At 35.4% G+C, this 16,816-nt stretch overlaps 1 protein-coding gene and 1 long non-coding RNA gene across 3 annotated transcripts in view; both read left to right on the top strand.

The window, feature by feature from the left end:
• Positions 1-16,816, top strand: part of LOC127071645 (furin-like protease 2) — a 318,998-nt gene that overhangs the window by 111,161 nt on the left and 191,021 nt on the right. The window lies entirely within an intron of this gene.
• LOC127071664 (uncharacterized) overlaps positions 1-16,816 on the top strand; it is a 151,665-nt gene that overhangs the window by 80,116 nt on the left and 54,733 nt on the right. The window lies entirely within an intron of this gene.

Here is a 16,816-nt window from a genome sequence, read left to right as displayed (position 1 = left end):
GCGTTCTCGTTTGGTTATCTTCGCGGAATGGCAAAAAAAAGGAAAGGTCGCAGGGTAATTTGGTGTGTCCAGAGAATAACATTACGAATTATTCGTTCGACTAATTTAAAAAAAATATATATATACAATCTCGAATCGATTAACCAGAAAGAGAGTTGCGTCTGGATGGGGTGGGAGTTATAGCTTCGTGGTTTTTTAGAATTTCTTGTAACGTGTATGTACCCCGTTAAAATTTCTACTGCTTCGAATAAATGATTCGCGAAACTCCTCCCCTTTTCAGAAGCAAATCCATTCTACTATGTCCGGTACGTCGTTAATTTTGCTGAGAGAAGATCTTTTCCCTCGGCCTTTTTCATCCCTGCATACATCCCAACCATCCCCGTTTACCCCCGCTTCTCTCCGTCTCCCTCTATTCCACTCAATCCCTCTCCGACCACGTTTTTATAGTTATCATCTCGAGTTATCGACTAAAAGCCTCGCAAAATATTGCTCTTCCATAGTCAATTTTCCGTGTCATTTATTTGCTCTCTATTTGCGAAGGTAATGCTACGCACGGTTGCAAACGGCAAAGTGGTGAATGGAGCCGACAACTTTGCCTGTCCTTCTTTAATATCCTCTTATACCATTAAAGATTGCTCGCGACGTCATTTCCCATTATTTTTCTTAACTATCGTATCGATTTAATTAATTATTTCGATTCGATTCTTTCGATCCGATTGTTTCGTCCAAGTGTACAGCGCGATACGTATTAGGAGTATCAGGGAATACGTCGAGATTAATCGTCGCTCGTGAAAAATTGACATTTTTTAATAAACTAAAAGAAAGAAAGAGAAGAAAAAACAAGATATGGGCTAAATAAAAAGGAAAATACAACGACATGCAATTTAGGAATGATAGCCGAACGTTTATTCGTTGTTCGTAATAAAGTAAAAAATTAAATCACATTGCAATCGCTATTGGACGATATTCGAATCCACGATTTTCCCGTGTTTTCCCTTTAAAAACGGGAATAGCCACGATTTCAATATCCTCGATTAACGAACGTACGAATCAATCGTTAAGTGCAGCAGCGTTCGAGTTTCGCCATTGTACCTGTACATTATGGACGTCTATTTCATGTCTATGGATAAATGGCCTTAATTTCAATAGATTCCACGCTGCATGTATTTTCTCTCTCTCTCTCTCTCTCTCTTTCTCTTCTGTAAATTATAAATCGATCTATTTACCGACGAGAGGATATATATGAATAGAATTTTTCCTTATTACAGCTTATATTCGATAAAAGAAAATAAAAATTATTCGTTTATTCGTCTTGATCTGATAAATATGACGATTGTTAATTCGCTTTTCGACGGTTCATTAAAATCGTTTGTAAAATCCGATAAAATAATCTTTTTCTTTGATGTTATTGATAATATTATCTCTTTTTATTCTCTTGTTCGTTTTCATATCCGTTTGGATCGTCAAAAAAATTCGATAGTAATTCCTTTTTACGATTAACAATCTCTAACTCGCACGCACATGCGCGCATAAATATTTATATATATATATATATATTTTTTTTTTACTTTCATCATTACGAAAATAATTATGTTCTATACAAATATTATGTTATACGAATTTTTTCATGCATCTTCTCTTTGCTCTCTCTTTTTTTCAAGTATAAGCTATAACGCAGTATAATTATATTGCGTCATAAATAATTTTCTTTTTCTAAAGATAAAAAAGAAAAAGGAAGAAGTTGGCTTGTAATATCGAAATAATTTCAATAACGTGGCAAAGACGACGAAGGAAATTTTAAAAAGTATATCTCATTGTATTTTATCTTTTCCTTTTACTTAATGCGTTCATTCTCGAGACATTCGATAGAAATATTATACGTCTATATGCATATACATCTTTATCAGACTCCTTTGATCTTTCTTTCTTTCTTTCTCTTCCCTTCTCTTTCTCTCTCTCTGTCTATATATATATATATTCTCGTTTATCCGTGTAAAAGTCGAAGCCAGAGAAGCTTTTTCTCATTTTCTCGTTCCACATTCGTTTTCCCTTGTCGCGTTGTCTTCGTCGAATAGGATCGAAGATACACGAGGAATATGGCGGAGCTTTTTTTTTTACGGCTTATATACTTAAACTAGTTTCGAGATTGATCACGGGAATATCTGTCAAAGGGAACCTCGTCTTTGTTAAAGAAAAAATTATATTTGTGTCGCGTCTTAGAAATCCAACAGTGTATCGGAGATACGTGATTACGAAATCTGTTCGTATTATGTTCGATAATATTCGAGTAAGTAAAACAGGTAAAAAGAAGACATTTTCCTCTTTAAAAACGATCTTTATTTTATGGCTGTACGACTTTCGGTTCGAGAGATATCGTCTTTGATATATTCTTCATTCATAATTCGTACGTTACTATCTATAGTACACCTGTGCGTAGTAGTGGTTTAGTGTTGTAGTAGATGTAGTAATAGTAGTAGTAAAAAGGAGAAAGAAAAAAAAAAAGAACTGTTTACGTCGACCACCTGAGTCGCTTATATATTCTCAGAATTTCTATAGGTCATTGAGTCGTCTTTTTCTAAGAAATTATATAGGTCAATGCAAACATCTTTTTACGCTTTGACATGTATATTTATTTATACATGTTCAGAATTAAAAGTCGTAGAGATATCAAACAAGGAGTGGTTTAAAGAGCGACTTATTTTTTTCATTTTTATTTTCTTAGCAACAATTGTATAATACTTTGGTTCGAATAATTTTTCGTTTGAATTAACGCAAAACACAAAAAATTGCGTTCCGATGAAGAATTTTATCGTAGTGTTTTTTATTAGTTCCGTTTTGTTTTTCATTACTTTATTGTTCTTTTTGTTTTTTGTAAATATCGGTTGAGAGAGGAAAAAAGTTAAAAAAAAAAAAAAATCGGCAAAGACAGAAGAAACGAGGGAAAATCATACCATTTATTTTAAATATAATATTTCGTATAAGGGAAGAAGGTGTTCTCCATGATTCGTGATTATTCGTGGACGTAATTATCTGACGATTAATTAGTCGGTCGACCCTGTCAGGGGTTAGACGCTCTCACTTATTTGCTGGGGTGATTAATCGTTGGTGCACGTCGCGAGCGTGCGGTAGCAAAGACTGGGAGAAATTCGATGTTCTCCGTAAGCGAAAGAGAAAGACGTAGGACGTGGTAACAGAGAACGAGAGACTCCGACACACGAAGGTTGTTCTAAGCTCGAGCTTTCCATTTAAATGAAAGTGTCATAAACTATATAAGTCTAAGCTCTCCTCGTCTCTATTCGTTTTCTACCGATTTCACATAATTCATTCTTTTTTTTTTCATATATGACGTGTTTTTTTTTTTTTTTTTTAATCGAATTTCTTGATCCATAATTTCTTTTGAAAAATCGTGAAAGGATCGATGACAAATAAAATGATAATTTCGAGTTCAGAAATTATTTCGATACTTATATTTTATTTAGGTATTTGTTTACGCACGACGAAAGCCCGTATTACGATATTTAATGTAAACGTGTGGACTTGTATAGATAAAACGTGATATTATTAATGCTTAAAAATGTTCCCTAGAGAGAGAATGAGATGGGTTAATACACATTCGTTTATTTATTCGTTTCTCTTGGAAAACAAAATTTCTTGGTTATTAATGACAAGATAACGTGATTGTTAAAATATCATAACGTATCTGTAGTATTTAATATTTTTTAATACGCAGCAAAATTATTTACACGATACCGTGTTTTAATGAGAGATTTACTCTCTTATATTTCGTTTCTTATCGAGTAAATAATTTTGATTCTGTAAAAAAGATTACACAAATCATTATCCCGGTTTATATCGTACGAGAAACGTATGTAGATAAATTTTTAATACCACAATAATTTTTATTAATTTATCGTTTACGTAGTACAACAACGAATGTAATAATATTTTCGTATTGAAATTTTAATATTTCGATTTTCAATTATGGAGATATAAAATCCATGGTCAAAGAAAAGGATCAAGTAGCTTGAAAATCTGAAATGTTCGATGAGAAATGACCTTGACCGACCGATTCACGAACGATTTGGCATAAAAGCTTTATATCAATCCCCTTTTCGCACGTACATACGTCTTCCTCGCGTGTTCATAATATCTCCTTATTGCCGACGCAAACCGTGATTTACGGAGGATGATTTATGACATCGCAGAGTCCGTCGAAACGTGCGAGAATTTGCTATTCCTCTGTTATATAGACTCGTGCGTTTATCCGACATTTTTCAGAGAATACACTTTTCCGGGTTTAATCCAAGCCGCACGTCGTTTTATTCTCTCTCTCTCTCTCTCTCTCTCGATATATATTTTTTTTCTTTGTCTCGTTACGTTAACCTTTTTCGTTTCATTTTGACGAATTTTACATTTTATAATTGAAATTCAGTATTACGTATATATAAAAGTTAGTTTTTTATATTATAATTTCGCTATAATTATACTTATAATTAATTTTATTTTATGTACATATATACATATATATGTGTGTGTGTGTTAATACAGAAGACACAGAATTGCATATATTTTATTTATATTTAAATGAGGTATTAGATAGCGATCGATTTTATTCGTCTTAGAAAATTTTCATTCGAAAGATCAAGATCATTCGTATAACTTCTGTATTATCCTGTTTAAAAATATTATGTTATGTAAAGAAAAAAGAAGCGGAGGAAGAAGAAAAAGATAAAAAAAAAGGAAAAAGAAAAAGGATACGTTTCCGAAAAAGTCTAGTAGCTGCAATGAAAAATTTTCGAGCAATTCATTTTTGATCGATCGTAAGAGTAATCGAGGAGAGAATGGAATCATTGATATCACCGGGCGTTAAATATTATTCTTGCTATCAAGTCCATTGGCGATATCACCGTGATCGACGGGTGACTTTGTTTGATGCGCAAACTACGCTTGGAGGGATTGAAAAATAACGCGGCAGGGTGAAACGGATTGGCCAAGAGAGGGAAATATAATATGCAAAGTGAAAAATAACAATCGTTGTATAGAAACGAACCGGCTCGATCGATCCATTCTAGAACATATTTTTCTTTCTTTCTCGAGAGAACGCAAACTCGGTTGGTAAGATATTTTTCGATTATGGTAATATTTAAATGAATATTAATATCCATTTACCGTAACCTTTAAAGAAAACAGAAATGTTTGAATTTCAAAAAAAAAAGAAAGAAAGAAAGAAAGAGAAAAAGAAAATTCCATGAATCTCTTGAGATACATCGGTACGCTACAACTAATTATTATTGCAGTAGACAATTAATCGTGGTAAGAGGGAGCGAAAGAGAAAAAAAAATATATATATATATATACACAGACCTAACGAAGAGCAAAGTGTTCATTTTATCTCACTTAAGCCTGTATCGTTAACGAGGACACACGGGGAGGAACACGCAAACGTCCGTTGAGGCGAACGAACGTTCGTCGTTAATCAAAGCGTACGGTTGAAAGTTGGTGCATCGCTTTCGTGACGTCCTACTAAGGGCTAACCTAACTGGTTAGGGGAAAGGGCTTTTCTATCGCTGATAGAAATGGCGTGTATCGTGCTTTGCAAGGGTCGGTAGAAATTCAAGAGTGTATTAAACCTCTCTCTCTCTCTCTCTCTTTCTCTCTCTCTCTCTCTCTCTCTCCCTCTCCCTCTCCCTCTATCTATCTATTTATCTATCCGTCTCTATCTCTCTCTTTTATAAAGAAGGCACAAGTGCGATTCGTGGCGACGATCTTTCGAAAGATTCGAGCGACATCGGTTCTCTTTAAATAACTTTCAGTGACAACCGGACGAATTAACGTTCGTGAGTTTGCGCCGTTTGTACGTTGAATATCTCAACGATACAGACGTGACGAGTCGCTTACGTAATGGAAATAATTTCAACGTGAGGGACATACACTCGCTTAGAGTAGAGAGGAGGTAACGCTCGTGCGAGCGGAATGACGTTCGTTCCCGTTTACGACAGAGAACGTCGGTTCTGATCCGTTGTTACGCGTGAATGCTGGACGGACGACACGTGGATGGGCCAGCGATACGCTTGACGTTTCGCGAACGTACGCATACCGAATTTAGAAATCTAATTAGACATCGGTGTCGAGTATCTCTTTAAAAGAAAAAAAGAAAGAAAAAAAAAACGAATTTATATACACACGTCGGGGGATAATTTAAAAATCTAATCTAGCTTACGTTTTCTTTTTTTTTATTTGTATGTTTTGTTTCTCTTTTTTTTTTAATTCATTACATTACTACGAACCTATCTCGAATCGTTTCACGTTTCGATGTTTAAACTGTCATATAGATTAGCAAGATAAAATCCGACGGATATTATATAATAGCGAATGGATATTGGAAACGGTGGGGGAGGGGAAGTAGGATGATCGATCTAATTTAATCTCGTATTAAACGTCCGATGCAAAAATTAAAATAGATTTTCATTGGTTGATCGCAAATCTCAGATCAGACGTGTTTATTTCTATTTTATGTGAACGTATATTTGAACGTAATTTCTTCTTGATAGCGTCGAACGATTAATTACTGGGTATTAGTCACTTATTATAAACGTACGTATATTCCGTATCTACGTATTTCTAAATATAGTACGTTGTGTACGTACATTCGGACAAACGTACATACGTATGCGTGTAGGTATGTATGAATACGTGACTCGTGCGAGTCGTAAGGGCTCATACTAAGCTTCGCGTTTAGCTACGTTCCCTTGGGAAGAGCGAGCATTGTTTACGTTCGGTAATAAGTTATAATGTATGTCGCTGCTGTTTGCGCGCGCGCGCACGTTCTCGCACGTGTAAATGAAGCCTTCGATCACGGCGAATCGCTCGTTAATTGCGGACCGCTTGGCTACCAACACGAACGGCTATGCGACTACACAACGACGAACTATACTAACTATAATCGAAAGCTTTGATATCAAATACGTGTAAACGCCTATACATACATACATACATGCATACATATATGAAATATTGTAAATGTGTGCGCACTCCGTTGTTACATATATATATATATATATATATATATATATATATATATATATGCGTGTTTATGCAAGGCTCACAGCTACAAATAATTTTCGTTTCGTGGCTGCGGGAGAGAAATTTCATCGTATATATTTTGCCGTGGTTGGGCCGTCGTCAACGACGACGACGACGACGACGCAGCTTTTCAAATTTCGCGGTAATAAATGTCGTACGTGCGTGCGAAAACGTTCTCGCCGTTATAACGTTAAAATTTCATTTTCAAAGTTAACCTCGGCTTCGTTAACCGTCGGTTCTACGGTGCTTCTTTTATGCGAGAAAATACGAATATAATAATCGTCGTCGTTGTCGTCGTCGTCGTCGTTGTTGTCGGCTTCTTCGTTCTTACGAGGATGGCGTGTACGTCTCTTTTTTTATTATTTATTTTTTTCTTCTAATCTTTTTCTTCTTTTTTTTTTGTTCTTTTAATTTTTCGTTTACAACCAACGTAAATAGGACCTCTTTTTTCCAATAGATCTTTTTGCTTTTCTTCTTTTTTATTTCTTTCTTTTTTTTTTTTTGCGAAAATAATTAAAAGTCATGCGAGAAAGATTTTAATAAAACGCGCCATGTCCCGTTTCTGATCAATAAATTAAATAATTATTTTCTAAAGGATTTATCGATTATTTATGAAAGTTGAAACTTTTGTATGCGAATCTGCATTCACTGTATTTTCAATTTTATCTATTGTTATACGAACTATTGTTTATTTTACAAAGTATATATCGTTTGTTTCTCTTTGAAAAAAGATAATACGTTATTTCGAGGAAGTCCCTGTTCTCTTTTCACAATAACCTATAGCTTTTCTCGGTCGATTACCATTAGTTCTCTCGGAAAAGGTAATTAAATCGGTACGATAAACCTGCGATTACGATATCTCGATTGGCCCAGTTATTAAATCTATTACATCGCTGGTGTTGTGTAATATGATATATGATTCACTCATAGATACACACACACACACATGCACACGTATATATATATATAAAAAATTCTTTGTACATTTGAATGGACGTGTTTGCGTATTTGCGCGTACATATACGTCGACACATTTATATTTCCGCAATATTTTTTCATCTGGGTTCAACATTCGTTCGTTGGTTTTATTTTTCTATTTTTTTGTTTCTATCTTTTTTTCCCTCCTATCACGATATATCGTTATTACGTCTATCTTGTTTCCCATGGTCGTGCCTAGAAGCATATTTCGTAGTTTCCAATCCGTCAGCTTCTCCCCGTTCCCAACCAAACCCCAACTAACCCCTTCTCGCATTCTTTCTCTTCCATTTTATGGTACGCGATTCTATCACGATTTTGTCGCGGTCGGAGGCACGATTCCGTCGTCATCCCAGGACAACGAGATTAACGTTCGATGCCGGGCTGTCCGATAAATCGGTTCGACCGATAATGGATAAATCGTTTATCCACCGATAACGGCCCCTACGTCGACACACGAGCTCGCCCGCATATAATTAATTCCAACGTTATCTTTCTGTTTCAGGTGAGTATCCGACGGTCGTGTCGAGAAAACATATGTACGTAAGTACATACCTACGTGTATATGTATAATACATACGTGAACGAGGTTGACGTTTTTGTCTTTCTTTTTCTTTCTCTTTCTCTCTCTTTCTCTTTCTATTTCTCTCAGGTTCCCGTTCTTTTTCCCGTTTTTTGTTTTATTACATTTTATTTATTTACTTTTTAATCGTTTGTTTCTATCATCGTTCATATTCTTGATCGGAGCATGCATGTAAGTCGTATTACGTATATATCTAGCGTTACGTTACGTTATCTATATCTGTCGAAAAAGAAATTTCCCGTTTGTAAAACTAGGACAGCCATTCCTTCCGTTCAATCTATTATGAAGACTTCAAAATAACGCGATAAAGTTTTAAAGATACGAATGGTTTGGCCTCTATTTTTTCTCTCTCTCTCTCTCTCTCTCTCTCTTTCTCTCACTTTTCTTTTTTTTTCTAACACGTTTGAGATGCACTCGACGACCGGGGCCCAATGCGCGTTACGTTCTCTTTCCATCCCTCGAAATTCCACGTCCAAAATTCGTGTTCTTGGCAACGACCGACGGATCATTGGATTTTAGAGCGGATCGTTCTCAAAGGCGATCAGTCGATCCTGGCTTGGATCCACCAAGTAGGAAAATAATGCTGAGAAGAAGTCGGACGTGGTAAGGAGGGAGACCATTCACGTCTTTCAGACACGAAATACGTTTAACTTAGAAGGAAAGGGAGTGTATACGAACGGGTGCTCGTGTGTGTTTGTGTGTTTTGTGTGTATGTGTGTACGATAGAGAAGCTCTAGCATTTACCATAGCAGAGAAGATAATCGTGCGTACTGACGCGAACGGGCGCCTTTCGATTTACGAGAATACATTTTTCTTATCGATCGATCTCGATAAAATTGTCCTTACCTTATCAAGCTGCTGATTTTTTTTTCCTTTTCTTCTTCCTTTGTTTTATTTTTTCATCGTACGTTCCATTAACTCCATAAAAGTATTAAAATCAGCTTTATTAATTCGTACGAACTTGTTAAGCCACTTTTATTCGGGTTCAACCGGATTTTTTTTCTTTTTTTTTTTACATTCGACAAGATATTATTCTATCGATGATGTATTCGAGAATGGATACATTCGCTTTCAAAGTTACACGTTTGATTAAATGTTTCGCTGTAGCTCGTCCAAATTAAATGGAAGAGACGAATTCCGTGTAGTCTTCGCGGATTGTCAAATATATATAGTCCGGATATTCTCGACGTGCTTCGAATTCTTTGACAAGAATCTTCAATGTGGTCGAAGGTATCTTGTAAATTAACCTGGACCACCATCCAGACCTCGAGGTAAACGTATACAGTCCGAGATTAATACGTCTTTCTACAAACGATATTTGAACGAACGATTTTAGATTCTCATTTGAGGCACTTAAAATTGATGTATTAATTAATTAACAAGCGATCAAGAAAGATTTTATTCGGACTCATCTCGTATCGATTTTAGTAATATTTTTTGTACGGTAATTAACGCAAAACGAAATTAAACCGTATTAAATTTTTACAATTAATGTTCATGTTGATTCGAACAGGCAATGTTGTATTAAAATCAATTGCACGAAAAGGTGAACGATTAAACGTTTATTAACAAACTTGTATATACCATCGATTTTCATTTACCGTTCAATTATCTCTATTACAATGTTATAATTTTGAAATGTATTGATACGTTCTAAAAAAAAAAAAAAACAAAAAAAAAGAAATAAAAAAGAAATGAAATGTGATATAAACGTGCATAATTCTTGATCATAGCATATGTTACGTACTATACTTACGTAGATGCGTCCGATATACGTTAACAACATTTTTCGGAGTCGAGGGGAGGGGATATGGTAGTGGTGGTAGAGAAAAGTTTAGAGAGGATCGTGTTTATCAAGCTAAGCTAGGTACGTACATAAATAGTTTAACGGAAGTTCGCATAGAATGATATTGAATGCTCGAGATAATAACGAGTTTGCGTAGCATGTTTGAGAGTTAGCCAGCCGCGAGTGCCACGAGAACGTTTTCGATGGACGAGTCGAGATAAGTACAGCGAAACGTTCTGTTACGCGAGCGCATGTTCGCCTGTCAACGGAGAAAATCTTGTTACATTAATCGTATTAACGTTTCTAGGTTAAACGACATACGCGTTGCTATTGTTGGCCACGGTACTTTTGTTACGTGAGTTTTACGCGAGTTCTACCACTTTATAATCCTGAGATATATAGAGTCGTTCCTTTAATCAACGTTTTTATCATTAATTGACCGTCAACATTTCTTTTAGCGAAGTAGAGAGCAAGTGTTGTATAGGATTATATTCGATTCGGTTCTTTTAACGAAACCACTTTGAACCACTTCATTTCTATTCTTTTTTTTTTTATCCGTTTCACTTGCTTTTTTTTTTTTTTATTATTATATCCAATATCGATAATCTATATTATGGTGGTAATAATTCGATGAGAAGCGAAAACGCTTTTGAAATTATCGATGTGTATCGATATTCATTTACACGTTATCTTGTCAATTATAATCGATACGTAATATCTAGAGAAATCTAATATAAAAACGGTACGATAAGTTGTTCGAATTTATTTCTAAAAATCTCCTTTCCACGCGAGTTATCTCTTATCTTATTGTATTTGGAATGGCGTCGAAAGGATAGATCGGCATTTTCACGTAAGATCCTTGAAAAATTCCGTCCGTGATATTCGAAATTATCCCGAGATAAAAATTCTTCCTTCCACGAATATAACTCGCCGGGATTTTAATACAGAGAGATTTTCATTCTTATATTCGAACTGACTTCTCTTGTTTCGCTTTACGATTTTCCACGTATGGTGTCTTATAAGAGATCGACGGAAAGTTATATTCTCTCTCTCTCTCTCTCTCTCTCTTCGAATCGATCGATCGAAGAGGAATAGATAGATTCAAATGGAATTTACCGGTGGGAGGAAAGAGTACGAAGGAGGAAACAAGCAACCAGACAAGCAAGTCTTTTTCATAAAGAATGGAATACTCGAAAAATCATTCTAACTTAAGATCAAACGTTTTCTCTTGGCTCTTTTCGTAATCGAATTGCATATGCGAAGGAAGAAGAAAGAAGAAAGTAGTCTTGGCCTTTCAACAACCTCTCTTTTTCCTTTCGCACGTATACACACCGATCATTTTTCAAGCGTTTCTTCTTTCCATCGCTATCGTTCTCGTTCTTTGTCCCTTTGTCTTTTACCTTCCACATCGACGAACAGCAGCTGTGCTCTTCACGTTAGCTAGCTCCCGTTTCGTTTGGTCACGTTAGCCGACTATATGCGCGAAGTGTATTCGCGTCGAGCACGACTCCCTTTTACAGTCAGTTCGATCCGATCATACATAGTTCTATCGCCGATCAAAGCATAAACTTATCGCGTTCGCGTTCCTACTTTGCTTCAAAAATGGATCGTTTCGTTCGACCCTTACCGACAAGGATCTTTCGCCCTCATCGACCTAACTATTCCTTTTTTCTTTTTTCTTTTATCTTTTTTTCATTTTTTGTCTACAATTTTATCGCAAAGATTAATTTATTATTTATCGAATCATTTATTTACTTAATCTACGACATTTGTAAATATTTCACGGATCGTATCTCATTTTTTTTTTTTTTTAAGTTTGATCTTAAGCTTCGTACGTAAGTATCTATAATTGCATGCTTATAAAAACGATCTAATAAACAAGAAAAGAGTGATTTCGTGGAAGCGTGAAGCCTTTTAGCCGTTGTAAATAAATTAATTTTAATTATCCAGTTATCTCGATCGTTATCAATCCACGTGCGCGCGCATAAACATACACACACACACACACAAACACCCGCTCGTACACCCATACATTTTCTTTCCGTTCTAATTACACGTTCTTGTTGCTTTTTTTCCCACCTCTCAAAAGTTCATTAGCTTCAGCCACCTGGCATTATAGTTACGATCTTGAAGTATGATCGGCACATAGAAAGAGATCGTACGAAGCGACAGCGTCGTCGCTTTACCCTTGATTAATCACAGGGCACCAGGTCGAAGGGTGAGTGGCGGCTTGGTAAAAAAGAACAGGTTGGACAGTGGATGGAAAAAGAAAGAGAAAAGTAGTCCAGAGGGAAGTTCCGTTCGTGCGGCTAGTCGATAGCGACCTAAACGTTAGGAGGATTAGCCTCGGGCAAGAACGCGCTCATAATTTTCGTCGAGGTGAAAGACACGTTCTGGAAACGGCATATTCTCGCGAGTCTCTACCACAAGAGAATGAGTATCCTTGCTTCGGCCATTTTGCGGTTCGCGTAACTTTGTAAAATATTGCTCGACTCTCTACCTCTCTCTTTCTCTCTCCCTCTCTCTCTCTCTCTCTCTCTCTCTCTTTCTTTCTCTCTTTCTTTCTTTGTTTCTTGCTTTTTCGTTGGTAGCAGCTTAAACATCGTAAAATATATTTGTGGGCGAAACCAGAGCTTTTTTCTTTTCTTTTTTTTCTTTTTCTTTTCTGTTTTTTTTTTATTTATTTATTTATTATCTTCTAACGAACGAACAAACATAATCCTCGATATTTTTATGTATATCTTTCGTTAAAGCTTGAATTTACTGACGTAGATTGGATCGTGAGTAAAACATGGTTATTCTTCGAGAACGGATGTAACTTTTTAGGAATAATAATTTCAACGACGACAAGTACGAGAGATAGTACGTTTTTTTTTTCTTTTTTGGTTTCTATTTCTTCCTTTCTTTTCTCTTTTTTGCTGAATGCTTGTACGAGATAAGGATCGGAAAAGAAGAGAAGAAACGAAATTATGGTTAACCGTGCTCAGCTAATTGGTTTAATCGTATTGCTTGTCGGTTTTAACGAAAACGACGTTAAATCGTTATACGTATAGAGGTTTTTTTCGCTTTTTTTTCTCTTTGCCGGGATTTTCTGAAATATCGATTTATGAGATTCGACGAAATTGAATTTGAAAATGCAAAAGTATGCTTCCGAGAAATCGACGAGTTCTTTCGGAATCATGTTAACTTCTTAATGGAGTCGCAGTACGTAAGTACGTACTACTCATATCTCGTAGCAAATAATCGAAGGTCCTTACATCGTCAAATCGACTCTAGGAGATTTGAAAATCCGCTTGAAATCCGAAACGAAAGTTAGCTCGAGTGCTTAAATATTTCGAGTTGTTTTAAATGGATGATTTATATGGAACAAAATCCGGGCTATTGGGAGAATTTATAGATGGTACCATTCTCTCTTTTTCCCTTTCTCTGATCGTATTTCGTTCCACTTGAGTGGAGATACGTATAGCGAGATATTTTTCAAATTACTCGAATGCGTACGAACGAAATCTCGTCAATATTTATAAATTTACCATAGTATATCGCTGAAAATTTATTTTGTCTTTGCTCTTTCATAGTGGGAACGAACGTACATATAGGAGAACAAAATGCATAGTATATGTTGTTGATATTTAAATCTTTACATACACGCGTATTAATCATTCACTCGATCAAAAATTAAATACTTATCAGCGTCGTTCTTTTTTCTTTCTCTTTTTTTTCCTTTTTTTTTTTTTGATAATAAGAAATGTTACGATCTCTCGCATAGAGACATATAAAATATTATAATTATCATCGTAAGATACAACTTTGGAATCCACTTACAGGACGACCAGATTTTCTTGATCATCGGTAATAGGCAAAATTGTAGTCGGTGATATCCAGCAAGCTTACGGAAATAGGTATGGCAGATAGATGGTTGCGGCTTAATTGGAACGCCGATACTGTGTAACCATTTACTGGTTAGACTACGATAGGCAACCTCCTTCCTTCTCCTCTAGTCGTCTCTCTGTTATGACTTTGGATCGCCATCTTCGTCGCCATCCTCATTGCCGTCGCCGTCGCGTCTCGAGCTTCTCCCTTTTGACAGATCGTTCCTCGTGTCGAAGAAAAATACGAACGATACCCTCGAATCCTGATATTCGATCGAATTCTAAATATAATTTCCTATATCTTCGTATATAACTATCTATTTTTAGTTGTTTGACGTTTTGTTAAAAACGATCGAGTTCGATCGAAATTCGTCTTCGTTGTGGAATAAAATTAAATTGGAAATGGCATTCTTTATCCAGCGAGTTCTAGTTATTGGAAATAGATTCCAGAGGGAACGATATCAAAATAATACTATTTTTGTCTTTCTTTTTTTTTCGATTTTTTATATATATATAAGGAAGTGTCATTTTCTTATCTCAAATAGAAATTATTAAGAATTCTTCTTACTTAATAATTTCTAACACGTTTGCGAGAAAATATTTCCTTTTCCTTGTTTTTCGGATATTTTTTAGAACGATATTTTTTTTTTGATATCGTTTTGTAGTCCTTTTTTTAAGAGATCGTCTCTCGAAATTCCAAGCTAAAATTCGATGACACGATTATCAGATATAATTATGAGGTTGGTAGGCAGATAGGTAGGTAGGTAGATAGGTACATTGCTTAACGGCTGGAACATAATCAAGGCGATGTTAAACGAGACATCGATTGACCATAACACCGGTGATAATTGAAACGTCCTCGTGTTACCTCGCTACGAATATAGATGTGTTTTGTGGTTAAATCGTGATATTGCTTGCGTTAATAACTATCTCACTTTTGCATAACATGTATTTATTTAATTGTTTTGTAACACATTACCTCGTTACAATATATAGTTATTGTCGTTTAGTTATTGTATGGATGGAATAATCAGGAATAATCAGCTGTCAAGTCTACAGTATACATAAAAAGTTTGTACCATTTAATTTCATTCCATAGAGAAAAATATAGTTTCATATCGATATTATTAACACAATAATTTTCCTCTTCTTCGATTTTAATTAATATTAAATATGAATTAAAAGAATTAATTTTGTGTCAAAATCAAATTTTAATATATTGTTTCATATTCGAGAGATATATATATATTTCTATAATTTATAAATTAATTTTTAACAAAGCGAATATCATAAATATGTTAACAATTACCTTCGTTACAATCAATTGATTGCTTATTTATTTTCATAAATATATTACATAGATCATTAAACAGAATATAAATAATTAGTAATCTATTTAATTAATAAAATAAATTATTGTTGAAAGTATACCGCAGTAATTGAATTTATATAATGTGGAATGATCCGGATTTTAAAAATGAAAGAAGTTAATTTAATTAATTAAATATCTATCATCGTGGAAAAAAAACCAAAAAAAAAAAAAGAAAGGAAGATTACGGAACGCTCAAGAAAAATAATTAACGATTAGACATACATGCATACATACATACATGCATATATATATATATATATATATATATATATATATATATATATATAAAACTAAATCTCGATCGAATTAAAATTTCGAAAGGATTCGCGATCCCGAGGCAATTTTGCGTTCGCGAAACTCGTGCCAAGGATTCGTAGATGATATTATTCGATAAGGGTAAAAGAAAGGTCGGCATGCAAAGTACAAACTTTCGTCCTATCTTCGCGCTAAACTTTCCGAGAGTGGTGGTGGTTGTAGTGGTGGTAGCGGTGGTGGTTTGCTTCTTTTTCTTGTTCGAGCTCGGTTCGATTTGCAACTTCATTACCCGAGACGATCTCGAATCTCGGGCTTTTCCCGAGTAAAACTTGTCCTTTCTTCCGGAATCACCATCGCCATCGCCATCACCATTACCATCAGCATCACCATCGCCATCACCCATTGCTACTAACACTATCATCGGATGTCTTTGCTTCAAGTTGCGTACTTTTCCAATTTGTCAAGAGAAGAAACGATCGTTCGTACAAGTAGCGGCGTGCTTTCACGCTCAATGAGTTAAAATGCTTTTTTAATCACACATACACACACACACAAAGAAGGAGAAGGGAAAGTAGAGGAAGGGAGAGAGAGGATAGATACGTTTTTCGATAAGAGAAACTCGTATACGCGTTACGCGGTGTACGTCATCTCGTTCCTTCGAGAAAGCTTTTCGAACAAGTAATAGTAGTAGTCGTTGAAGGAGGAGGAGGAGGAGGAGGAAGAGAAAGAAGAAGAAGATGATGAAAGAGGAGGAAAGGAGAACGATCGAGAGAGAGAGAGAGAGAGAGAGAGAGAGAGAGAAAGAGGATCGCGTTCTTCCGTTGTAGAATATAAAGTTTCCTTATAGAAGTGTTGTGTTGCATCTCTCGAACTCCAAGAGTAGAGGATTTCCT

Source organism: Vespula vulgaris, chromosome 22 (assembly GCF_905475345.1).
Source record: "Vespula vulgaris chromosome 22, iyVesVulg1.1, whole genome shotgun sequence".
In the NCBI taxonomy this organism is placed as follows: domain Eukaryota; kingdom Metazoa; phylum Arthropoda; class Insecta; order Hymenoptera; family Vespidae; genus Vespula; species Vespula vulgaris.
The sequence above is the reverse complement of the archived record's forward strand: the minus strand, read 5'-3'. Positions and strand labels throughout refer to the sequence as shown.